Source organism: Myotis daubentonii, chromosome X, assembly GCF_963259705.1.
Source record: "Myotis daubentonii chromosome X, mMyoDau2.1, whole genome shotgun sequence".
Lineage (NCBI taxonomy): Eukaryota > Metazoa > Chordata > Mammalia > Chiroptera > Vespertilionidae > Myotis > Myotis daubentonii.
The window spans coordinates 85,665,942-85,693,160 of record NC_081861.1 but is presented as its reverse complement, the minus strand read 5'-3'; positions in this window follow the sequence as shown (position 1 = coordinate 85,693,160).

The window sequence follows — 27,219 nt, the reverse complement described above, 5'->3', positions numbered from 1 at the left end:
GAATTAGAGAGTATTCCTACAACTATATACTGGAATCGTCAGCATTTTAACTGATTCAAACAGAAAACGCCAGAGAAATTCGGTCTCTAATTGTAAACATAAACAGTATTGTCCTTACTTACAGTCTTTCTAAACAAATTTTGAGCTGTATAAATCTAATTCCTAATATTTGAAAGCAAATTCAAGTGAAAACGCTTCCAAAAAGTAGCCGGAGTTGTAAATACTATCAGTTTTCTTGTCGTTTCCGAACTTTCCACTGGTAACCTACGTTATTGCAAATGGCAGGAAATGTAGTAAGAACCTATTTCCTTTTATTTCAAGTGTTTCTTATGAGTTTTTAATCATTTCTGGAAACTATAATTGCGTATTTGAAGAGTTTTACCTGAATTAGAGAGAGTTCCTACAACTATATACTGGAATCGTCAGCATTTTAACTGATTCACACAGAAAACGCCAGAGAAATTAGGCCTCCAATTGTAAACATAAACAGTATAGTCCTTACTTACAGTGTTTCTAAACAAATTTTGAGCTGTATAACCCTGAATAATATTTGAAAGCAAATTGAATTGAAAACGCTCCGTAAAGTAACCGGAGTTGTAAATATTATCAGTTTTCTGGTCATTTTCAAGCTTTCCACTGGTAATCTCCATGAATGAAAATCGCAGAAAATGTAGTATGAATCTAATTCCTTTTATTTCAAGTCAGTCTTACGAGTTTTTAATCATTTCTGGAAACTATAATTGCGTATTTGAAGAGTTTTACCACAATTAGAGAGAGTTCCTACAAGTATATACTCGAATCGTCAGCATTGTAACTTATCCACAGAGAAAAGGCCAGAGAAATTCGGCCTCCAATTATAAACATAAAAAGTATAGTCCTCACTTACAGTCTTTCTACACCAGTTTTGAGCTGTATAAACCTAATTCCTAATATTTGAAAGCAAATTCAACTGAAAACGCTTCCAAAAAGTAGTCGCAGTTGTAAATTTTATCAGTTTCCTGGTCATTTCCGAACTTTCCACTGGTAAGGTCCGTGATTGAAAATGACAGGAAATGTAGTAAGAACCTATATCCTTTTATTTCAAGTGTTTCTTACAAGTTTTTAATCATTTCTGGAAACTGTAATTGCGTATTTGAAGAGTTTGATCAGAATTAGAGAGAATTCCTACAACTATATACTGGAATCGTCAGCATTTTAACTGATTCACACAGAAAACGCCAGAGAAATTCGGCCTCCAATTATAAACATAAACAGTATAGTCCTCACTTACAGTCTTTCTACACAAGTTTTGAGCTGTATAAAATTAATTCCTAATATTTTAAAGCAAATTCAAGTGAAAACGCTTCCTAATGTAGCCGGAGTTGTAAATATTATCAGTTTTCTGGTCATTTCTGAAATTTCCACTGGTAACCTCCATGATTGAAAATGGCAGGAAATGTAGTAAGAACCTATATCCTTTTATTTCCAGTGTTTCTTACAAGTTTTTAATCATTTCTGGAAACTATAATTGCGTATTTGAAGAGTTTTACCACAATTAGAGAGAGTTCCTACAAGTATATACTCGAATCGTCATACTTGTAACTTATCCGCACAGAAAACGCCAGAGAAATTCGGTCTCCAATTATAAACATAAACAGTATAGTCCTCACAGTCTTTCTACACAAGTTTTGAGCTGCATAAACCCAATTCCTAATATTGGAAAGCAAATTCAAGTGAAAACGCTTCCAAAAAGTAGTCGGAGTTGTAAATATTATCAGTTTTCTGTTCATTTCCGAACTTTCCACTGGTAACCTCCGTGATTGAAAATGGCAGGAAATGTAGTAAGAACTTATACCCTTTTATTGCAAGTGTTTCTTACAAGTTTTTAATCATTTCTGGAAACTATAATTGCGTATTTGAAGAGTTTTACCACAATTAGAGAGAGTTCCTACAAGTATATACTCGAATCGTCATCATTGTAACTTATCCACACAGAAAACGCCAGAGAAATTCGGCCTCCAATTATAAACATAAACAGTATAGTCCTCACAGTCTTTCTACACAAGTTTTGAGCTCCATAAACCTAATTCCTAATATTTGAAAGCAAATTCAAGTGAAAACGTTTCCAAAAAGTAGTCGGAGTTGTAAATATTATCAGTTTTCTGTTCATTTCCGAACTTTCCACTGGTAAACTCCGTGATTGAAAATGACAGGAAATGTAGTAAGAACCTATATCCTTTTATTTCAAGTGTTTCTTACAAGTTTTTAATCATTTCTGGAAACTGTAATTGCGTATTTGAAGAGTTTGATCAGAATTAGAGAGTATTCCTACAACTATATACTGGAATCGTCAGCATTTTAACTGATTCACACAGAAAACGCCAGAGAAATTCGGCCTCCAATTATGAACATAAACAGTATAGTCCTCACTTACAGTCTTTCTACACAAGTTTTGAGCTGTATAAAATTAATTCCTAATATTTTAAAGCAAATTCAAGTGAAAACGCTTCCTAAAGTAGCCGGAGTTGTAAATATTATCAGTTTTCTGGTCATTTCTGAAATTTCCACTGGTAACCTCCATGATTGAAAATGGCAGGAAATGTAGTAAGAACCTATATCCTTTTATTTCCAGTGTTTCTTACAAGTTTTTAATCATTTCTGGAAACTATAATTGCGTATTTGAAGAGTTTTACCACAATTAGAGAGAGTTCCTACAAGTATATACTCGAATCGTCATACTTGTAACTTATCCGCACAGAAAACGCCAGAGAAATTCGGTCTCCAATTATAAACATAAACAGTATAGTCCTCACAGTCTTTCTACACAAGTTTTGAGCTGCATAAACCCAATTCCTAATATTGGAAAGCAAATTCAAGTGAAAACGCTTCCAAAAAGTAGTCGGAGTTGTAAATATTATCAGTTTTCTGTTCATTTCCGAAATTTCCACTGGTAACCTCCGTGATTGAAAATTGCAATAAATGTAGTAAGAACCTATATCCTTTTATTTCAAGTGTTTCTTACAAGTTTTTAATCATTTCTGGAAACTATAATTGCGTATTTGTAGTGTTTGACCAGAATTAGAGAGTGTTCCTAAAACTATATACTGGAATCGTCAGCATTTTAACTGATTCACACAAAAAACGCCAGAGAAATTCCGCCTCCAATTGTAAACATAAACAGTATAGTCCTTACTTGCAGTGTTTCTAAACAAATTTTGCGCTGTATAACCCTGAATTCCTAATATTTGAAAGCAAATTGAATTGAAAACGCTCCCTAAAGTAACCGGAGTTTTAAATATTATCAGGTTTCTGGTCATTTCCAAGATTTCCACTGGTAACCTCCATGAATGAAAATGGCAGAAAATGTAGTATGAATCTATTTCCTTTTATTTCAAGTGTTTCTTACAAGTTTTTAATCATTTCGGGAAACTATAATTGCGTATTTGAAGAGTTTTACCACAATTAGAGAGAGTTCCTACAACTATATAATCGAATCGTCAGCATTGTAACTTATCCACAGAGAAAAGGCCAGAGAAATTGGGCCTCCAATTATAAACATAAAAAGTATAGTCCTCACTTACAGTCTTTCTACACAAGTTTTGAGCTGTATAAACCTAATTCCTAATATTTGAAAGCAAATTCAACTGAAAACGCTTCCAAAAAGTAGTCGCAGTTGTAAATTTTATCAGTTTCCTGGTCATTTCCGAACTTTCCACTGGTAACGTCCGTGATTGAAAATGACAGGAAATGTAGTAAGAACCTATATCCTTTTATTTCAAGTGTTTCTTACAAGTTTTTAATCATTTCTGGAAACTGTAATTGCGTATTTGAAGAGTTTGACCAGAATTAGAGAGTATTCCTACAACTATATACTGGAATCGTCAGCATTTTAACTGATTCACACAGAAAACGCCAGAGAAATTCGGCCTCCAATTGTAAACATAAACAGTATTGTCCTTACTTACAGTCTTTCTAAACAAATTTTGAGCTGTATAAATCTACTTCCTAATATTTGAAAGCAAATTCAAGTGAAAACGCTTCCAAAAAGTAGCCGGAGTTGTAAATACTATCAGTTTTCTTGTCGTTTCCGAACTTTCCACTGGTAACCTACGTTAATGCAAATGGCAGGAAATGTAGTAAGAACCTATTTCCTTTTATTTCAAGTGTTTCTTATGAGTTTTTAATCATTTCTGGAAACTATAATTGCGTATTTGAAGAGTTTTACCTGAATTAGAGAGAGTTCCTACAACTATATACTGGAATCGTCAGCATTTTAACTGATTCACACAGAAAACGCCAGAGAAATTAGGCCTCCAATTGTAAACATAAACAGTATAGTCCTTACTTACAGTGTTTCTAAACAAATTTTGAGCTGTATAACCCTGAATAATATTTGAAAGCAAATTGAATTGAAAACGCTCCCTAAAGTAACCGGAGTTGTAAATATTATCAGTTTTCTGGTCATTTTCAAGCTTTCCACTGGTAATCTCCATGAATGAAAATCGCAGAAAATGTAGTATGAATCTAATTCCTTTTATTTCAAGTGAGTCTTACGAGTTTTTAATCATTTCTGGAAACTATAATTGCGTATTTGAAGAGTTTTACCACAATTAGAGAGAGTTCCTACAAGTATATACTCGAATCGTCATCATTGTAACTTATCCACACAGAAAACGCCAGAGAAATTCGGCCTCCAATTATAAACATAAAGAGTATAGTCCTCACAGTCTTTCTACACAAGTTTTGAGCTGCATAAACCTAATTCCTAATATTTGAAAGCAAATTCAAGTGAAAACGCTTCCAAAAAGTAGTCGGAGTTGTAAATATTATCAGTTTTCTGTTCATTTCCGAACTTTCCACTGGTAAACTCCGTGATTGAAAATTGCAATAAATGTAGTAAGAACCTATATCCTTTTATTTCAAGTGTTTCTTACAAGTTTTTAATCATTTCTGGAAACTATAATTGCGTATTTGTAGTGTTTGACCAGAATTAGAGAGTGTTCCTACAACTATATACTGGAATCGTCAGCATTTTAACTGATTCACAGAAAAAACGCCAGAGAAATTCCGCCTCCAATTGTAAACATAAACAGTATAGTCCTTACTTACAGTGTTTCTAAACAAATTTTGAGCTGTATAACACTGAATTCCTAATATTTGAAAGCAAATTGAATTGAAAACGCTCCCTAAAGTAACCGGAGTTTTAAATATTATCAGGTTTCTGGTCATTTCCAAGCTTTCCACTGGTAACCTCCATGAATGAAAATGGCAGAAAATGTAGTATGAATCTATTTCCTTTTATTTCAAGTGTTTCTTACAAGTTTTTAATCATTTCGGGAAACTATAATTGCGTATTTGAAGAGTTTTACCACAATTAGAGAGAGTTCCTACAACTATATAATCGAATCGTCAGCATTGTAACTTATCCACAGAGAAAAGGCCAGAGAAATTCGGCCTCCAATTATAAACATAAAAAGTATAGTCCTCACTTACAGTCTTTGTACACAAGTTTTGAGCTGTATAAAATTAATTCCTAATATTTGAAAGCAAATTCAAGATAAAACGCTTCCTAAAGTAGCCGGAGTTGTAAATATTATCAGTTTTCTGGTCATTTCTGAAATTTCCACTGGTAACCTCCATGATTGAAAATGGCAGGAAATGTAGTAAGAACCTATATCCTTTTATTTCCAGTGTTTCTTACAAGTTTTTAATCATTTCGGGAAACTATAATTGCGTATTTGAAGAGTTTTACCACAATTAGAGAGAGTTCCTACAACTATATAATCGAATCGTCAGCATTGTAACTTATCCACAGAGAAAAGGCCAGAGAAATTCGGCCTCCAATTATAAACATAAAAAGTATAGTCCTCACTTACAGTCTTTCTACAAAGTTTTGAGCTGTATAAACCAAATTCCTAATATTTGAAAGCAAATTCAATTGAAAACGCTTCCAAAAAGTAGTCGCAGTTGTAAATTTTATCAGTTTCCTGGTCATTTCCGTACTTTCCACTGGTAACGTCCGTGATTGAAAATGACAGGAAATGTAGTAAGAACCTATATCCTTTTATTTCAAGTGTTTCTTACAAGTTTTTAATCATTTCTGGAAACTGTAATTGTGTATTTGAAGAGTTTGACCAGAATTAGAGAGTATTCCTACAACTATATACTGGAATCGTCAGCATTTTAACTGATTCAAACAGAAAACGCCAGAGAAATTCGGCCTCCAATTGTAAACATAAACAGTATTGTCCTTACTTACAGTCTTTCTAAACAAATTTTGAGCTGTATAAATCTAATTCCTAATATTTGAAAGCAAATTCAAGTGAAAACGCTTCCAAAAAGTAGCCGGAGTTGTAAATACTATCAGTTTTCTTGTCGTTTCCGAACTTTCCACTGGTAACCTACGTTATTGCAAATGGCAGGAAATGTAGTAAGAACCTATTTCCTTTTATTTCAAGTGTTTCTTATGAGTTTTTAATCATTTCTGGAAACTATAATTGCGTATTTGAAGAGTTTTACCTGAATTAGAGAGAGTTCCTACAACTATATACTGGAATCGTCAGCATTTTAACTGATTCACACAGAAAACGCCAGAGAAATTAGGCCTCCAATTGTAAACATAAACAGTATAGTCCTTACTTACAGTGTTTCTAAACAAATTTTGAGCTGTATAACCCTGAATAATATTTGAAAGCAAATTGAATTGAAAACGCTCCGTAAAGTAACCGGAGTTGTAAATATTATCAGTTTTCTGGTCATTTTCAAGCTTTCCACTGGTAATCTCCATGAATGAAAATCGCAGAAAATGTAGTATGAATCTAATTCCTTTTATTTCAAGTGAGTCTTACGAGTTTTTAATCATTTCTGGAAACTATAATTGCGTATTTGAAGAGTTTTACCACAATTAGAGAGAGTTCCTACAAGTATATACTCGAATCGTCAGCATTGTAACTTATCCACAGAGAAAAGGCCAGAGAAATTCGGCCTCCAATTATAAACATAAAAAGTATAGTCCTCACTTACAGTCTTTCTACACCAGTTTTGAGCTGTATAAACCTAATTCCTAATATTTGAAAGCAAATTCAACTGAAAACGCTTCCAAAAAGTAGTCGCAGTTGTAAATTTTATCAGTTTCCTGGTCATTTCCGAACTTTCCACTGGTAAGGTCCGTGATTGAAAATTGCAATAAATGTAGTAAGAACCTATATCCTTTTATTTCAAGTGTTTCTTACAAGTTTTTAATCATTTCTGGAAACTGTAATTGCGTATTTGAAGAGTTTGATCAGAATTAGAGAGAATTCCTACAACTATATACTGGAATCGTCAGCATTTTAACTGATTCACACAGAAAACGCCAGAGAAATTCGGCCTCCAATTATAAACATAAACAGTATAGTCCTCACTTACAGTCTTTCTACACAAGTTTTGAGCTGTATAAAATTAATTCCTAATATTTTAAAGCAAATTCAAGTGAAAACGCTTCCTAATGTAGCCGGAGTTGTAAATATTATCAGTTTTCTGGTCATTTCTGAAATTTCCACTGGTAACCTCCATGATTGAAAATGGCAGGAAATGTAGTAAGAACCTATATCCTTTTATTTCCAGTGTTTCTTACAAGTTTTTAATCATTTCTGGAAACTATAATTGCGTATTTGAAGAGTTTTACCACAATTAGAGAGAGTTCCTACAAGTATATACTCGAATCGTCATACTTGTAACTTATCCGCACAGAAAACGCCAGAGAAATTCGGTCTCCAATTATAAACATAAACAGTATAGTCCTCACAGTCTTTCTACACAAGTTTTGAGCTGCATAAACCCAATTCCTAATATTGGAAAGCAAATTCAAGTGAAAACGCTTCCAAAAAGTAGTCGGAGTTGTAAATATTATCAGTTTTCTGTTCATTTCCGAAATTTCCACTGGTAACCTCCGTGATTGAAAATGGCAGGAAATGTAGTAAGAACTTATACCCTTTTATTGCAAGTGTTTCTTACAAGTTTTTAATCATTTCTGGAAACTATAATTGCGTATTTGAAGAGTTTTACCACAATTAGAGAGAGTTCCTACAAGTATATACTCGAATCGTCATCATTGTAACTTATCCACACAGAAAACGCCAGAGAAATTCGGCCTCCAATTATAAACCTAAACAGTATAGTCCTCACAGTCTTTCTACACAAGTTTTGAGCTGCATAAACCTAATTCCTAATATTTGAAAGCAAATTCAAGTGAAAACGTTTCCAAAAAGTAGTCGGAGTTGTAAATATTATCAGTTTTCTGTTCATTTCCGAACTTTCCACTGGTAAACTCCGTGATTGAAAATTGCAATAAATGTAGTAAGAACCTATATCCTTTTATTTCAAGTGTTTCTTACAAGTTTTTAATCATTTCTGGAAACTATAATTGCGTATTTGTAGTGTTTGACCAGAATTAGAGAGTGTTCCTAAAACTATATACTGGAATCGTCAGCATTTTAACTGATTCACACAAAAAACGCCAGAGAAATTCCGCCTCCAATTGTAAACATAAACAGTATAGTCCTTACTTGCAGTGTTTCTAAACAAATTTTGCGCTGTATAACCCTGAATTCCTAATATTTGAAAGCAAATTGAATTGAAAACGCTCCCTAAAGTAACCGGAGTTTTAAATATTATCAGGTTTCTGGTCATTTCCAAGATTTCCACTGGTAACCTCCATGAATGAAAATGGCAGAAAATGTAGTATGAATCTATTTCCTTTTATTTCAAGTGTTTCTTACAAGTTTTTAATCATTTCGGGAAACTATAATTGCGTATTTGAAGAGTTTTACCACAATTAGAGAGAGTTCCTACAACTATATAATCGAATCGTCAGCATTGTAACTTATCCACAGAGAAAAGGCCAGAGAAATTGGGCCTCCAATTATAAACATAAAAAGTATAGTCCTCACTTACAGTCTTTCTACACAAGTTTTGAGCTGTATAAACCTAATTCCTAATATTTGAAAGCAAATTCAACTGAAAACGCTTCCAAAAAGTAGTCGCAGTTGTAAATTTTATCAGTTTCCTGGTCATTTCCGAACTTTCCACTGGTAACGTCCGTGATTGAAAATGACAGGAAATGTAGTAAGAACCTATATCCTTTTATTTCAAGTGTTTCTTACAAGTTTTTAATCATTTCTGGAAACTGTAATTGCGTATTTGAAGAGTTTGATCAGAATTAGAGAGTATTCCTACAACTATATACTGGAATCGTCAGCATTTTAACTGATTCACACAGAAAACGCCAGAGAAATTCGGCCTCCAATTATAAACATAAACAGTATAGTCCTCACTTACAGTCTTTCTACACAAGTTTTGAGCTGTATAAAATTAATTCCTAATATTTTAAAGCAAATTCAAGTGAAAACGCTTCCTAAAGTAGCCGGAGTTGTAAATATTATCAGTTTTCTGGTCATTTCTGAAATTTCCACTGGTAACCTCCATGATTGAAAATGGCAGGAAATGTAGTAAGAACCTATATCCTTTTATTTCCAGTGTTTCTTACAAGTTTTTAATCATTTCTGGAAACTATAATTGCGTATTTGAAGAGTTTTACCACAATTAGAGAGAGTTCCTACAAGTATATACTCGAATCGTCATAATTGTAACTTATCCACACAGAAAACGCCAGAGAAATTCGGCCTCCAATTATAAACATAAACAGTATAGGCCTCACTTACAGTCTTTCTACACAAGTTTTGAGCTGCATAAAATTAATTCCTAATATTTGAAAGCAAATTCAAGTGAAAACGCTTCCTAAAGTAGCCGGAGTTGTAAATATTATCAGTTTTCTGGTCATTTCTGAAATTTCCACTGGTAACCTCCATGATTGAAAATGGCAGGAAATGTAGTAAGAACCTATATCCTTTTATTTCCAGTGTTTCTTACAAGTTTTTAATCATTTCTGGAAACTATAATTGCGTATTTGAAGAGTTTTACCACAATTAGAGAGAGTTCCTACAAGTATATACTCGAATCGTCATCATTGTAACTTATCCACACAGAAAACGCCAGAGAAATTCGGTCTAAAATTATAAACATAAACAGTATAGTCCTCACAGTCTTTCTACACAAGTTTTGAGCTGCATAAACCCAATTCCTAATATTGGAAAGCAAATTCAAGTGAAAACGCTTCCAAAAAGTAGTCGGAGTTGTAAATATTATCAGTTTTCTGTTCATTTCCGAACTTTCCACTGGTAACCTCCGTGATTGAAAATGGCAGGAAATGTAGTAAGAACTTATACCCTTTTATTGCAAGTGTTTCTTACAAGTTTTTAATCATTTCTGGAAACTATAATTGCGTATTTGAAGAGTTTTACCACAATTAGAGAGAGTTCCTACAAGTATATACTCGAATCGTCATCATTGTAACTTATCCACACAGAAAACGCCAGAGAAATTCGGCCTCCAATTATAAACATAAACAGTATAGTCCTCACAGTCTTTCTACACAAGTTTTGAGCTGCATAAACCTAATTCCTAATATTTGAAAGCAAATTCAAGTGAAAACGCTTCCAAAAAGTAGTCGGAGTTGTAAATATTATCAGTTTTCTGTTCATTTCCGAACTTTCCACTGGTAAACTCCGTGATTGAAAATTGCAATAAATGTAGTAAGAACCTATATCCTTTTATTTCAAGTGTTTCTTACAAGTTTTTAATCATTTCTGGAAACTATAATTGCGTATTTGTAGTGTTTGACCAGAATTAGAGAGTGTTCCTACAACTATATACTGGAATCGTCAGCATTTTAACTGATTCACACAAAAAACGCCAGAGAAATTCCGCCTCCAATTGTAAACATAAACAGTATAGTCCTTACTTACAGTGTTTCTAAACAAATTTTGCGCTGTATAACCCTGAATTCCTAATATTTGAAAGCAAATTGAATTGAAAACGCTCCCTAAAGTAACCGGAGTTTTAAATATTATCAGGTTTCTGGTCATTTCCAAGCTTTCCACTGGTAACCTCCATGAATGAAAATGGCAGAAAATGTAGTATGAATCTATTTCCTTTTATTTCAAGTGTTCCTTACAAGTTTTTAATCATTTCGGGAAACTATAATTGCGTATTTGAAGAGTTTTACCACAATTAGAGAGAGTTCCTACAACTATATAATCGAATCGTCAGCATTGTAACTTATCCACAGAGAAAAGGCCAGAGAAATTCGGCCTCCAATTATAAACATAAAAAGTATAGTCCTCACTTACAGTCTTTCTACAAAGTTTTGAGCTGTATAAACCAAATTCCTAATATTTGAAAGCAAATTCAATTGAAAACGCTTCCAAAAAGTAGTCGCAGTTGTAAATTTTATCAGTTTCCTGGTCATTTCCGAACTTTCCACTGGTAACGTCCGTGATTGAAAATGACAGGAAATGTAGTAAGAACCTATATCCTTTTATTTCAAGTGTTTCTTACAAGTTTTTAATCATTTCTGGAAACTGTAATTGCGTATTTGAAGAGTTTGACCAGAATTAGAGAGTATTCCTACAACTATATACTGGAATCGTCAGCATTTTAACTGATTCAAACAGAAAACGCCAGAGAAATTCGGCCTCCAATTGTAAACATAAACAGTATTGTCCTTACTTACAGTCTTTCTAAACAAATTTTGAGCTGTATAAATCTAATTCCTAATATTTGAAAGCAAATTCAAGTGAAAACGCTTCCAAAAAGTAGCCGGAGTTGTAAATACTATCAGTTTTCTTGTCGTTTCCGAACTTTCCACTGGTAACCTACGTTATTGCAAATGGCAGGAAATGTAGTAAGAACCTATTTCCTTTTATTTCAAGTGTTTCTTATGAGTTTTTAATCATTTCTGGAAACTATAATTGCGTATTTGAAGAGTTTTACCTGAATTAGAGAGAGTTCCTACAACTATATACTGGAATCGTCAGCATTTTAACTGATTCACACAGAAAACGCCAGAGAAATTAGGCCTCCAATTGTAAACATAAACAGTATAGTCCTTACTTACAGTGTTTCTAAACAAATTTTGAGCTGTATAACCCTGAATAATATTTGAAAGCAAATTGAATTGAAAACGCTCCGTAAAGTAACCGGAGTTGTAAATATTATCAGTTTTCTGGTCATTTTCAAGCTTTCCACTGGTAATCTCCATGAATGAAAATCGCAGAAAATGTAGTATGAATCTAATTCCTTTTATTTCAAGTCAGTCTTACGAGTTTTTAATCATTTCTGGAAACTATAATTGCGTATTTGAAGAGTTTTACCACAATTAGAGAGAGTTCCTACAAGTATATACTCGAATCGTCAGCATTGTAACTTATCCACAGAGAAAAGGCCAGAGAAATTCGGCCTCCAATTATAAACATAAAAAGTATAGTCCTCACTTACAGTCTTTCTACACCAGTTTTGAGCTGTATAAACCTAATTCCTAATATTTGAAAGCAAATTCAACTGAAAACGCTTCCAAAAAGTAGTCGCAGTTGTAAATTTTATCAGTTTCCTGGTCATTTCCGAACTTTCCACTGGTAAGGTCCGTGATTGAAAATGACAGGAAATGTAGTAAGAACCTATATCCTTTTATTTCAAGTGTTTCTTACAAGTTTTTAATCATTTCTGGAAACTGTAATTGCGTATTTGAAGAGTTTGATCAGAATTAGAGAGAATTCCTACAACTATATACTGGAATCGTCAGCATTTTAACTGATTCACACAGAAAACGCCAGAGAAATTCGGCCTCCAATTATAAACATAAACAGTATAGTCCTCACTTACAGTCTTTCTACACAAGTTTTGAGCTGTATAAAATTAATTCCTAATATTTTAAAGCAAATTCAAGTGAAAACGCTTCCTAATGTAGCCGGAGTTGTAAATATTATCAGTTTTCTGGTCATTTCTGAAATTTCCACTGGTAACCTCCATGATTGAAAATGGCAGGAAATGTAGTAAGAACCTATATCCTTTTATTTCCAGTGTTTCTTACAAGTTTTTAATCATTTCTGGAAACTATAATTGCGTATTTGAAGAGTTTTACCACAATTAGAGAGAGTTCCTACAAGTATATACTCGAATCGTCATACTTGTAACTTATCCGCACAGAAAACGCCAGAGAAATTCGGTCTCCAATTATAAACATAAACAGTATAGTCCTCACAGTCTTTCTACACAAGTTTTGAGCTGCATAAACCCAATTCCTAATATTGGAAAGCAAATTCAAGTGAAAACGCTTCCAAAAAGTAGTCGGAGTTGTAAATATTATCAGTTTTCTGTTCATTTCCGAACTTTCCACTGGTAACCTCCGTGATTGAAAATGGCAGGAAATGTAGTAAGAACTTATACCCTTTTATTGCAAGTGTTTCTTACAAGTTTTTAATCATTTCTGGAAACTATAATTGCGTATTTGAAGAGTTTTACCACAATTAGAGAGAGTTCCTACAAGTATATACTCGAATCGTCATCATTGTAACTTATCCACACAGAAAACGCCAGAGAAATTCGGCCTCCAATTATAAACATAAACAGTATAGTCCTCACAGTCTTTCTACACAAGTTTTGAGCTCCATAAACCTAATTCCTAATATTTGAAAGCAAATTCAAGTGAAAACGTTTCCAAAAAGTAGTCGGAGTTGTAAATATTATCAGTTTTCTGTTCATTTCCGAACTTTCCACTGGTAAACTCCGTGATTGAAAATGACAGGAAATGTAGTAAGAACCTATATCCTTTTATTTCAAGTGTTTCTTACAAGTTTTTAATCATTTCTGGAAACTGTAATTGCGTATTTGAAGAGTTTGATCAGAATTAGAGAGTATTCCTACAACTATATACTGGAATCGTCAGCATTTTAACTGATTCACACAGAAAACGCCAGAGAAATTCGGCCTCCAATTATGAACATAAACAGTATAGTCCTCACTTACAGTCTTTCTACACAAGTTTTGAGCTGTATAAAATTAATTCCTAATATTTTAAAGCAAATTCAAGTGAAAACGCTTCCTAAAGTAGCCGGAGTTGTAAATATTATCAGTTTTCTGGTCATTTCTGAAATTTCCACTGGTAACCTCCATGATTGAAAATGGCAGGAAATGTAGTAAGAACCTATATCCTTTTATTTCCAGTGTTTCTTACAAGTTTTTAATCATTTCTGGAAACTATAATTGCGTATTTGAAGAGTTTTACCACAATTAGAGAGAGTTCCTACAAGTATATACTCGAATCGTCATACTTGTAACTTATCCGCACAGAAAACGCCAGAGAAATTCGGTCTCCAATTATAAACATAAACAGTATAGTCCTCACAGTCTTTCTACACAAGTTTTGAGCTGCATAAACCCAATTCCTAATATTGGAAAGCAAATTCAAGTGAAAACGCTTCCAAAAAGTAGTCGGAGTTGTAAATATTATCAGTTTTCTGTTCATTTCCGAAATTTCCACTGGTAACCTCCGTGATTGAAAATTGCAATAAATGTAGTAAGAACCTATATCCTTTTATTTCAAGTGTTTCTTACAAGTTTTTAATCATTTCTGGAAACTATAATTGCGTATTTGTAGTGTTTGACCAGAATTAGAGAGTGTTCCTAAAACTATATACTGGAATCGTCAGCATTTTAACTGATTCACACAAAAAACGCCAGAGAAATTCCGCCTCCAATTGTAAACATAAACAGTATAGTCCTTACTTGCAGTGTTTCTAAACAAATTTTGCGCTGTATAACCCTGAATTCCTAATATTTGAAAGCAAATTGAATTGAAAACGCTCCCTAAAGTAACCGGAGTTTTAAATATTATCAGGTTTCTGGTCATTTCCAAGATTTCCACTGGTAACCTCCATGAATGAAAATGGCAGAAAATGTAGTATGAATCTATTTCCTTTTATTTCAAGTGTTTCTTACAAGTTTTTAATCATTTCGGGAAACTATAATTGCGTATTTGAAGAGTTTTACCACAATTAGAGAGAGTTCCTACAACTATATAATCGAATCGTCAGCATTGTAACTTATCCACAGAGAAAAGGCCAGAGAAATTGGGCCTCCAATTATAAACATAAAAAGTATAGTCCTCACTTACAGTCTTTCTACACAAGTTTTGAGCTGTATAAACCTAATTCCTAATATTTGAAAGCAAATTCAACTGAAAACGCTTCCAAAAAGTAGTCGCAGTTGTAAATTTTATCAGTTTCCTGGTCATTTCCGAACTTTCCACTGGTAACGTCCGTGATTGAAAATGACAGGAAATGTAGTAAGAACCTATATCCTTTTATTTCAAGTGTTTCTTACAAGTTTTTAATCATTTCTGGAAACTGTAATTGCGTATTTGAAGAGTTTGATCAGAATTAGAGAGTATTCCTACAACTATATACTGGAATCGTCATCATTTTAACTGATTCACACAGAAAACGCCAGAGAAATTCGGCCTCCAATTATAAACATAAACAGTATAGTCCTCACTTACAGTCTTTCTACACAAGTTTTGAGCTGTATAAAATTAATTCCTAATATTTTAAAGCAAATTCAAGTGAAAACGCTTCCTAAAGTAGCCGGAGTTGTAAATATTATCAGTTTTCTGGTCATTTCTGAAATTTCCACTGGTAACCTCCATGATTGAAAATGGCAGGAAATGTAGTAAGAACCTATATCCTTCTATTTCCAGTGTTTCTTACAAGTTTTTAATCATTTCTGGAAACTATAATTGCGTATTTGAAGAGTTTTACCACAATTAGAGAGAGTTCCTACAAGTATATACTCGAATCGTCATAATTGTAACTTATCCACACAGAAAACGCCAGGGAAATTCGGTCTCCAATTATAAACATAAACAGTATAGTCCTCACAGTCTTTCTACACAAGTTTTGAGCTGCATAAACCCAATTCCTAATATTGGAAAGCAAATTCAAGTGAAAACGCTTCCAAAAAGTAGTCGGAGTTGTAAATATTATCAGTTTTCTGTTCATTTCCGAACTTTCCACTGGTAAACTCCTTGATTGAAAATTGCAATAAATGTAGTAAGAACCTATATCCTTTTATTTCAAGTGTTTCTTACAAGTTTTTAATCATTTCTGGAAACTATAATTGCGTATTTGTAGTGTTTGACCTGAATTAGAGAGTGTTCCTACAACTATATACTGGAATCGTCAGCATTTTAACTGATTCACAAAAAAAACGCCAGAGAAATTCCGCCTCCAATTGTAAACATAAACAGTATAGTCCTTACTTACAGTGTTTCTAAACAAATTTTGCGCTGTATAACCCTGAATTCCTAATATTTGAAAGCAAATTGAATTGAAAACGCTCCCTAAAGTAACCGGAGTTTTAAATATTATCAGGATTCTGGTCATTTCCAAGCTTTCCACTGGTAACCTCCATGAATGAAAATGGCAGAAAATGTAGTATGAATCTATTTCCTTTTATTTCAAGTGTTTCTTACAAGTTTTTAATCATTTCGGGAAACTATAATTGCGTATTTGAAGAGTTTTACCACAATTAGAGAGAGTTCCTACAACTATATAATCGAATCGTCAGCATTGTAACTTATCCACAGAGAAAAGGCCAGAGAAATTCGGCCTCCAATTATAAACATAAAAAGTATAGTCCTCACTTACAGTCTTTGTACACAAGTTTTGAGCTGTATAAACCTAATTCCTAATATTTGAAAGCAAATTCAATTGAAATCGCTTCCAAAAAGTAGTCGCAGTTGTAAATTTTATCAGTTTCCTGGTCATTTCAGAACTTTCCACTGGTAACGTCCGTGATTGAAAATGACAGGAAATGTAGTAAGAACCTATATCCTTTTATTTCAAGTGTTTCTTACAAGTTTTTAATCATTTCTGGAAACTGTAATTGCGTATTTGAAGAGTTTGATCAGAATTAGAGAGTATTCCTACAACTATATACTGGAATCGTCAGCATTTTTACTGATTCACACAGAAAACGCCAGAGAAATTCGGCCTCCAATTGTAAACATAAACAGTATTGTCCTTACTTACAGGCTTTCTGAACAAATTTTGAGCTTTATAAATCTAATTCCTAACATTTGAAAGCAAATTCAAGTGAAAACGCTTCCAAAAAGTAGCCGGAGTTGTAAATACTATCAGTTTTCTTGTCATTTCTGAACTTTCCACTGGTAACCTACGTTATTGCAAATGGCAGGAAATGTAGTAAGAACCTATTTCCTTTTATTTCAAGTGTTTCTTATGAGTTTTTAATCATTTCTGGAAACTGTAATTGCGTATTTGAAGAGTTTTACCTGAATTAGAGAGTGTTCCTACAACTATATACTGGAATCGTCAGCATTTTAACTGATTCACACAGAAAACGCCAGAGAAATTCGGCCTCCAATTGTAAACATAAACAGTATAGTCCTTACTTACAGTCTTTCTAAACAAATTTTGAGCTGAATAAATCTAATTCCTAATATTTGAAAGCAAATTCAAGTGAAAACGCTTCCAAAAAGTAGCCAGCGTTTAAATACTATCAGTTTTCTTGTCATTTCCGAACTTTCCACTGGTAACCTACGTTATTGCAAATGGCAGGAAATGTAGTAAGAACCTATTTCCTTTTATTTCAAGTGTTTCTTATGAGTTTTTAATCATTTCTGGAAACTATAATTGCGTATTTGAAGAGTTTTACCTGAATTAGTGAGTGTTCCTACAACTATATACTGGAATCGTCAGCATTTTAACTGATTCACACAGAAAACGCCAGAGAAATTAGGCCTCCAATTGTAAACATAAACAGTATAGTCTTTACTTACAGTGTTTCTAAACAAATTTTGAGCTGTATAACCCTGAATAATATTTGAAAGCAAATTGAATTGAAAACGCTCCGTAAAATAACCGGAGTTGTAAATATTATCAGTTTTCTGGTCATTTTCAAGCTTTCCACTGGTAATCTCCATGAATGAAAATCGCAGAAAATGTAGTATGAATCTAATTCCTTTTATTTCAAGTGTTTCTTACGAGTTTTTAATCATTTCGGGAAACTATAATTGCGTATTTGAAGAGTTTTACCACAATTAGAGAGAGTTCCTACAAGTATATACTCGAATCGTCAGCATTGTAACTTATCCACACAGAAAACGCCAGAGAAATTCGGCCTCCAATTATAAACATAAACAGTATAGTCTTCACTTACAGTCTTTCTACACAAGTTTTGAGCTGTATAAAATTAATTCCTAATATTTGAAAGCAAATTCAAGTGAAAACGCTTCCTAAAGTAGCCGGAGTTGTAAATATTATCAGTTTTCTGGTCATTTCTGAAATTTCCACTGGTAACCTCCATGATTGAAAATGGCAGGAAATGTAGTAAGAACCTGTATCCTTTTATTTCCAGTGTTTCTTACAAGTTTTTAATCATTTCTGGAAACTATAATTGCGTATTTGAAGAGTTTTACCACAATTAGAGAGAGTTCCTACAAGTATATACTGGAATCGTCATCATTGTAACTTATCAACACAGAAAACGCCAGGGAAATTCGGTCTCCAATTATAAACATAAACAGTATAGTCCTCACAGTCTTTCTACACAAGTTTTGAGCTGCATAAACCTAATTCCTAATATTTGAAAGCAAATTCAAGTGAAAACGCTTCCAAAAAGTAGTCGGAGTTGTAAATATTATCAGTTTTCTGTTCATTTCCGAACTTTCCACTGGTAACCTCCGTGATTGAAAATGGCAGGAAATGTAGTAAGAAACTATATCCTTTTATTTCAAGTGTTTCTTACAAGTTTTTAATCATTTCGGGAAACTATAATTGCGTATTTGAAGAGTTTTACCACAATTAGAGAGAGTTCCTACAAGTATATACTCGAATCGTCATCATTGTAACTTATCCACACAGAAAACGCCAGAGAAATTCGGCCCCCAATTATAAACATAAACAGTATAGTCCTCACAGTCTTTCTACACAAGTTTTGAGCTGCATAAACCTAATTCCTAATATTTGAAAGCAAATTCAAGTGAAAACGCTTTCAAAAAGTAGTCGGAGTTGTAAATATTATCAGTTTTCTGTTCATTTCCGAACTTTCCACTGGTAAACTCCGTAATTGAAAATGGCAGGAAATGTAGTAAGAACCTATATCCTTTTATTTCAAGTGTTTCTTTCAAGTTTTTAATCATTTCTGGAAACTATAATTGCGTATTTGTAGTGTTTGACCAGAATTAGAGAGTGTTCCTACAACTATATACTGGAATCGTCAGCATTTTAACTGATTCACACAAAAAACGCCAGAGAAATTCCGCCTCCAATTGTAAACATAAACAGTATAGTCCTTACTTACAGTGTTTCTAAACAAATTTTGAGCTGTATAACCCTGAATTCCTAATATTTGAAAGCAAATTGAATTGAAAACGCTCCCTAAAGTAACCGGAGTTTTAAATATTATCAGGTTTCTGGTCATTTCCAAGCTTTCCACTGGTAACCTCCATGAATGAAAATGGCAGAAAATGTAGTATGAATCTATTTCCTTTTATTTCAAGTGTTTCTTACAAGTTTTTAATCATTTCGGGAAACTATAATTGCGTATTTGAAGAGTTTTACCACAATTAGAAAGAGTTCCTACAACTATATACTCGAATCGTCAGCATTGTAACTGATTCACACAGAAAACGCCAGAGAAATTAGGCCTCCAATTATAAACATAAACAGTATAGTCCTCACTTACAGTCTTTCTACACAAGTTTTGAGCTGTATAAATCTAACTCCTAATATTTGAAAGCAAATTCAAGTGAAAACGCTTCCAAAAAGTAGTCGCAGTTGTAAATTTTATCAGTTTCCTGGTCATTTCAGAACTTTCCACTGGTAACGTCCGTGATTGAAAATGACAGGAAATGTAGTAAGAACCTATATCCTTTTATTTCAAGTGTTTCTTACAAGTTTTTAATCATTTCTGGAAACTGTAATTGCGTATTTGAAGAGTTTGATCAGAATTAGAGAGTATTCCTACAACTATATACTGGAATCGTCAGCATTTTTACTGATTCACACAGAAAACGCCAGAGAAATTCGGCCTCCAATTGTAAACATAAACAGTATTGTCCTTACTTACAGGCTTTCTGAACAAATTTTGAGCTTTATAAATCTAATTCCTAACATTTGAAAGCAAATTCAAGTGAAAACGCTTCCAAAAAGTAGCCGGAGTTGTAAATACTATCAGTTTTCTTGTCATTTCTGAACTTTCCACTGGTAACCTACGTTATTGCAAATGGCAGGAAATGTAGTAAGAACCTATTTCCTTTTATTTCAAGTGTTTCTTATGAGTTTTTAATCATTTCTGGAAACTGTAATTGCGTATTTGAAGAGTTTTACCTGAATTAGAGAGTGTTCCTACAACTATATACTGGAATCGTCAGCATTTTAACTGATTCACACAGAAAACGCCAGAGAAATTCGGCCTCCAATTGTAAACATAAACAGTATAGTCCTTACTTACAGTCTTTCTAAACAAATTTTGAGCTGAATAAATCTAATTCCTAATATTTGAAAGCAAATTCAAGTGAAAACGCTTCCAAAAAGTAGCCAGCGTTTAAATACTATCAGTTTTCTTGTCATTTCCGAACTTTCCACTGGTAACCTACGTTATTGCAAATGGCAGGAAATGTAGTAAGAACCTATTTCCTTTTATTTCAAGTGTTTCTTATGAGTTTTTAATCATTTCTGGAAACTATAATTGCGTATTTGAAGAGTTTTACCTGAATTAGTGAGTGTTCCTACAACTATATACTGGAATCGTCAGCATTTTAACTGATTCACACAGAAAACGCCAGAGAAATTAGGCCTCCAATTGTAAACATAAACAGTATAGTCTTTACTTACAGTGTTTCTAAACAAATTTTGAGCTGTATAACCCTGAATAATATTTGAAAGCAAATTGAATTGAAAACGCTCCGTAAAATAACCGGAGTTGTAAATATTATCAGTTTTCTGGTCATTTTCAAGCTTTCCACTGGTAATCTCCATGAATGAAAATCGCAGAAAATGTAGTATGAATCTAATTCCTTTTATTTCAAGTGTTTCTTACGAGTTTTTAATCATTTCGGGAAACTATAATTGCGTATTTGAAGAGTTTTACCACAATTAGAGAGAGTTCCTACAAGTATATACTCGAATCGTCAGCATTGTAACTTATCCACACAGAAAACGCCAGAGAAATTCGGCCTCCAATTATAAACATAAACAGTATAGTCTTCACTTACAGTCTTTCTACACAAGTTTTGAGCTGTATAAAATTAATTCCTAATATTTGAAAGCAAATTCAAGTGAAAACGCTTCCTAAAGTAGCCGGAGTTGTAAATATTATCAGTTTTCTGGTCATTTCTGAAATTTCCACTGGTAACCTCCATGATTGAAAATGGCAGGAAATGTAGTAAGAACCTGTATCCTTTTATTTCCAGTGTTTCTTACAAGTTTTTAATCATTTCTGGAAACTATAATTGCGTATTTGAAGAGTTTTACCACAATTAGAGAGAGTTCCTACAAGTATATACTGGAATCGTCATCATTGTAACTTATCAACACAGAAAACGCCAGGGAAATTCGGTCTCCAATTATAAACATAAACAGTATAGTCCTCACAGTCTTTCTACACAAGTTTTGAGCTGCATAAACCTAATTCCTAATATTTGAAAGCAAATTCAAGTGAAAACGCTTCCAAAAAGTAGTCGGAGTTGTAAATATTATCAGTTTTCTGTTCATTTCCGAACTTTCCACTGGTAACCTCCGTGATTGAAAATGGCAGGAAATGTAGTAAGAAACTATATCCTTTTATTTCAAGTGTTTCTTACAAGTTTTTAATCATTTCGGGAAACTATAATTGCGTATTTGAAGAGTTTTACCACAATTAGAGAGAGTTCCTACAAGTATATACTCGAATCGTCATCATTGTAACTTATCCACACAGAAAACGCCAGAGAAATTCGGCCCCCAATTATAAACATAAACAGTATAGTCCTCACAGTCTTTCTACACAAGTTTTGAGCTGCATAAACCTAATTCCTAATATTTGAAAGCAAATTCAAGTGAAAACGCTTTCAAAAAGTAGTCGGAGTTGTAAATATTATCAGTTTTCTGTTCATTTCCGAACTTTCCACTGGTAAACTCCGTAATTGAAAATGGCAGGAAATGTAGTAAGAACCTATATCCTTTTATTTCAAGTGTTTCTTTCAAGTTTTTAATCATTTCTGGAAACTATAATTGCGTATTTGTAGTGTTTGACCAGAATTAGAGAGTGTTCCTACAACTATATACTGGAATCGTCAGCATTTTAACTGATTCACACAAAAAACGCCAGAGAAATTCCGCCTCCAATTGTAAACATAAACAGTATAGTCCTTACTTACAGTGTTTCTAAACAAATTTTGAGCTGTATAACCCTGAATTCCTAATATTTGAAAGCAAATTGAATTGAAAACGCTCCCTAAAGTAACCGGAGTTTTAAATATTATCAGGTTTCTGGTCATTTCCAAGCTTTCCACTGGTAACCTCCATGAATGAAAATGGCAGAAAATGTAGTATGAATCTATTTCCTTTTATTTCAAGTGTTTCTTACAAGTTTTTAATCATTTCGGGAAACTATAATTGCGTATTTGAAGAGTTTTACCACAATTAGAAAGAGTTCCTACAACTATATACTCGAATCGTCAGCATTGTAACTGATTCACACAGAAAACGCCAGAGAAATTAGGCCTCCAATTATAAACATAAACAGTATAGTCCTCACTTACAGTCTTTCTACACAAGTTTTGAGCTGTATAAATCTAACTCCTAATATTTGAAAGCAAATTCAAGTGAAAACGCTTCCTAAAGTTGCCGGAGTTGTAAATATTATCAGTTTTCTGGTCATTTCCGAAATTTCCACTGGTAACCTCCGTGATTGAAAATGGCAGGAAATGGAGAACCAAGATGGCGGCGATATAGGCAGACGTGTCCCAGGTCGTGTCCTGGAGCAAATGGAGCGAGCAGCTGAAGCTAGTAACACTCACACCGAATTGGCGAAATTGCTCAGCTGGTGAGAGGGTTTGCAGCCTGGAAGAGCAGAACTCCCCTGGAAAGGTAAAAAAAAAAACCAGGGATTTTGGCAGGAAAGTTTGCCTGACCTCTGAGCCCAGAGAGTCGGAGGTAGACCGCGAGGCAGACAGCTGCGTCCCTCTGGACAGGCACAGCCCCTGATGGGGGAAAGGAGAACCATGGGATTCCTGGCGCCGCCAGGGAAATTGAGAGCTGGCTTCTGTGATCACGGAGGACTGAGCCTAAAGGGGGCAGCCTGAAGAGCTGACCTGACCATGCAGTCCCGGTAAGAGAAGAAGCTTACAGAAACCAAGCCTTCCCCGTTTCCGCGGGCGGCATTTGTTTGTTTGTTTACACTGAATCCTGTTCATGGGACATTTCGGATACAGACATTCACCTGTGCTGAAGAGAGGGAGAGTGTGCGGAGGATTGGAAACTGGGGAGAGACTGGGGAAAGAGGGGGAGCCGGGAGAGGTGGTAGTGAATTGAGTGCTGAGACACCCCTGAGCCCGGGACTGGGGCAGCCACCCGCTCCTGAGAGTGAGTCTCCTCCCTCCAGCCCCCAGGCAAGGAGCGCAGCCACACCCAGATTCCACCCTGTAAGAGATCAAGGATTAAGATAACCTGATCAGTCCCTGGGAGTTAACAGGGTCTGGCCTATAGGGGGATTTTCAATCCCAGCAACAACATAGCACCGGTAACTAACTATTACGCAGTCAGCTCTGGGCAGTGAACTTCCACTGGACAGAGAGGCCCTATAGCCTCAGAGGCCAACCCCAGAACACTGCCACCCAGAGGCTGACCCACAAACTGACTCTTTGCTAAACACAAAATAAGGCAGTCTGGGAAATAAATGCGGCATGCTTTAAAATAAGGACTGTGGTTTACAACACAGAGGAACAGTATATTGCAGGGAAACTCAACACTCTCCTGAATACCTGGAAGGTCTAAGGCGATCCACACTGAAGAATAGAAGAAACGAAGGACATTCACTACTGCAATTTTTTTTTCTTTTTTCACTTTTTAACTAAGAAACCAATTTTTTTTCACTTTTTTTCTGTTCTTTTTTTTTTCTTTTCTTCTTTTTCCATCACCTGATTTTACCCTTTTAATTACTACCTTCTTATTTTTAACCAGTATTATTACTGCTACCATTTTACCATTTTTTAAAATGCCATTTTATTTTTTCTTTATTTTATTTTGGGATTAGTGTTCACCATTCTATTTTCATCGTTATATTATTGGTTGTTTCTAGTTTGCATTCATATCCAGGGAGCTGTTGCTGGAATTTGTTGGGATTAATGGCTGTTCTATAGGAGTATTCTCCTCATATAAAAAGTCTCTTCCCCTCTTCCACTTCATTCTCTCTTTTCGCTCTTTTTTTTTTCCTTTTCTTTTCTCGCTTTTATATTCCCCCTTCCTTTTTACCAATTTCATTTTTGCACTTCCTTTTTTTGGTCCCTACTTTTCTTTTCCTTTCTCTCTTTTATCTTTTTCTCTTCCTTCTTCCTTATCCCCTAATTCTCTTAATTCAGGTGGTCACCTTTAATTGGGGTTATTAATATCGTGAATATATTTGTGTATAGTGCCTGGTACGTGGTGCCTTGTTGTGTTGTATTTTGTGCCTTTAAATCAACGCAGCAGATCCAAGCAACAGCAACCTCCTGAGCACCACATCCTCTGCTGAGGTACAGCAGCTGTACGTGAAACCTCACCCCACCAGCCAGAAGAGCCACGACAGCTGTGAACAGCACCCACCAGAGGAGCTGCTGAAAACTGAAGAGCAGCTGCTACCGCAACCGCCCGAAGAGCAACCACAGACCAAGGAGTCACTGCCACCAAGGGAGCAACCACTGAACAACTCAACGTCTAGATATGTCAGTGAGATCAAACATGGGTAGACAAAGAAACCCCCAAAGGAAAGAGAAGGAGGACTCTCCAGAAAAGCAGCTAAGTAATACAGAGGCATGCAACATGACAGATAAAGAATTCAGAATAAGGATCCTAGAGTGCATAAACCGGATGGAGGAAAAAATCGACAACCTCTGCAAGAAGCAAGAAGAAACAGATGAAAAAAATCGATAACATATGGAAGAAGCTAGAAGAAACAGATGAAAAAATCGATAACATATGGAAGAAGCTAGAAGAAACAGATAAAAAAATCAACAACCTAAGTAAGACCCAAGAAGAAATGAAGAGTGATATAGCTACAATGAAAAACTCCATTGAAAGTATCAACAGTAGACTAGGAGAAGCGGAGGACCGAATTAGTGAATTAGAAGACAAGGAAGCAAAACACACCCAAAATGTACTGCAATTGGAGAAAAAAATTAAAAGACAGGAGGAGAGCCTAAGGGAGCTTTGGGACAACATGAAACGAAACAACATACGAATAATAGGAGTACCAGAACAACAGAAGGATGAACAAGAATTAGAAAACCTACTCGAAGAAATAATATCAGAAAACTTTCCTGAGGTGGGGAAGAAAAAAGTCACACAAGCCCAGAGAGTCCCAAACAAGGTGACCCCGAAAAGACCCACACCAAGACACATCATAATGACCATGGCAAATGTTCAGGACAAAGAGAGAATCTTACAGGCTGCAAGAGAGAGACGGAAAGTTACATACAAGGGATCTCCCATTAGATTGTCAAACGACTTCTCATCAGAAACACATCAGGCAAGAAAAGAATGGACTGAAATTTACAAAGTGATGCAAAGCAAAGGACTGAATCCAAGAATACTCTATCCAGCAAGGCTATCATTCAAACTTGAAGGGGAAATAAGAAGCTTCACAGACAAAAAAAAGGCTAAGGGAGTTTGTCACCACCAAGCCAGCATTGCAAGGAATGCTAAAGGGACTGATATAAAAATAAGAAATAAAAAGCTCAGAAAGAAAACAGCCACACAAAAAAAGAAATGGCTACAAACAAGTACCTTTCAATAATAACTTTAAACGTAAACGGACTAAATGCTCCAACCAAAAGACATCGAGTGGCTGAATGGATAAAAAAACATGACCCATACATCTGCTGTCTACAAGAAACCCACCTCATTAGAAGGGACTCACACAGACTGAAAGTGAAAGGATGGAAAAATATCTTTCAGGCAAATGGAAAGGAAAAGAAAGCTGGGGTAGCAATACTTATATCGGACAAAATAGACCTCAAAGTGAAGGCCTTAACAAGAGATAAGGAAGGCCACTTCATAATACTAAAGGGATCAATACAACAAGAAGATATAACCCTGGTAAACATATATGCACCCAATGTAGGAGCACCCAAATTCATAAAAAAACTCCTGGAAAATATCAAAGGAGAGATCGACAACAATACAATCATAGTAGGGGACTTTAATACACCATTGACAGCACTGGATAAGTCCTATAGACAAACAACCAGCAAAGATATAGCAATCCTAAATGACTCACTAGATCAGATGGACTTAATAGACATCTTCAGAACACTTCACCCCAAAGCCAGAGAATATACGTTCTTCTCAGGTGCTCATGGGACATATTCAAAAATAGACCAGATATTGGGTCACAAGCAAAGTATCCCCAAATTCAAGAAGATTGAAATCATAAAAAGCGTCTTCGCAGACCACGATGGCATAATATTAGAAATAAACTACAATAAAAACAACCCAAAATACTCAAACACCTGGAAGCTGAATAGCATGCTATTAAATATTGATTGGGTTACCAATGATATCAAAAAAGAAATTAAAAACATCCTGGAAACTAATGACAATGAAAACACAACAATCCAAAACCTATGGGACACATTGAAAGCAGTCCTGAGAGGGAAGTTTATAGCTCTACAGGCCTATCTCAAAAAACAAGAAAAAATGGTAGTAAATCATCTAACTCTACAACTCAAAAAATTAGAAAGAGAGCAACAAGAAAACCCCAGAGTGAGCAGAAGGAAGGAGATAATAAAGATTAGAGCAGAAATAAATGACATAGAGACCAAAAAAAAAATACAGAAAATCAATGAAACCAAGAGCTGGTTCTTTGAAAGGATAAACAAGATTGATAAACCTCTAGCCAGACTCACCAAGAAGCAGAGAGAGAGGACCCAAATAAATAAAATCCGAAACGATAGAGGCGAAATAACAACAGACCCCACAGAAATACAAATGATTGTTAAAAAATACTATGGACAGCTTTACTCCAACAAACTAGACAACCTGGAGGAAATGGACACATTCCTAGAAAAATACAGCATTCCAAAACTCAATCAGGAAGAATCTAAAAATC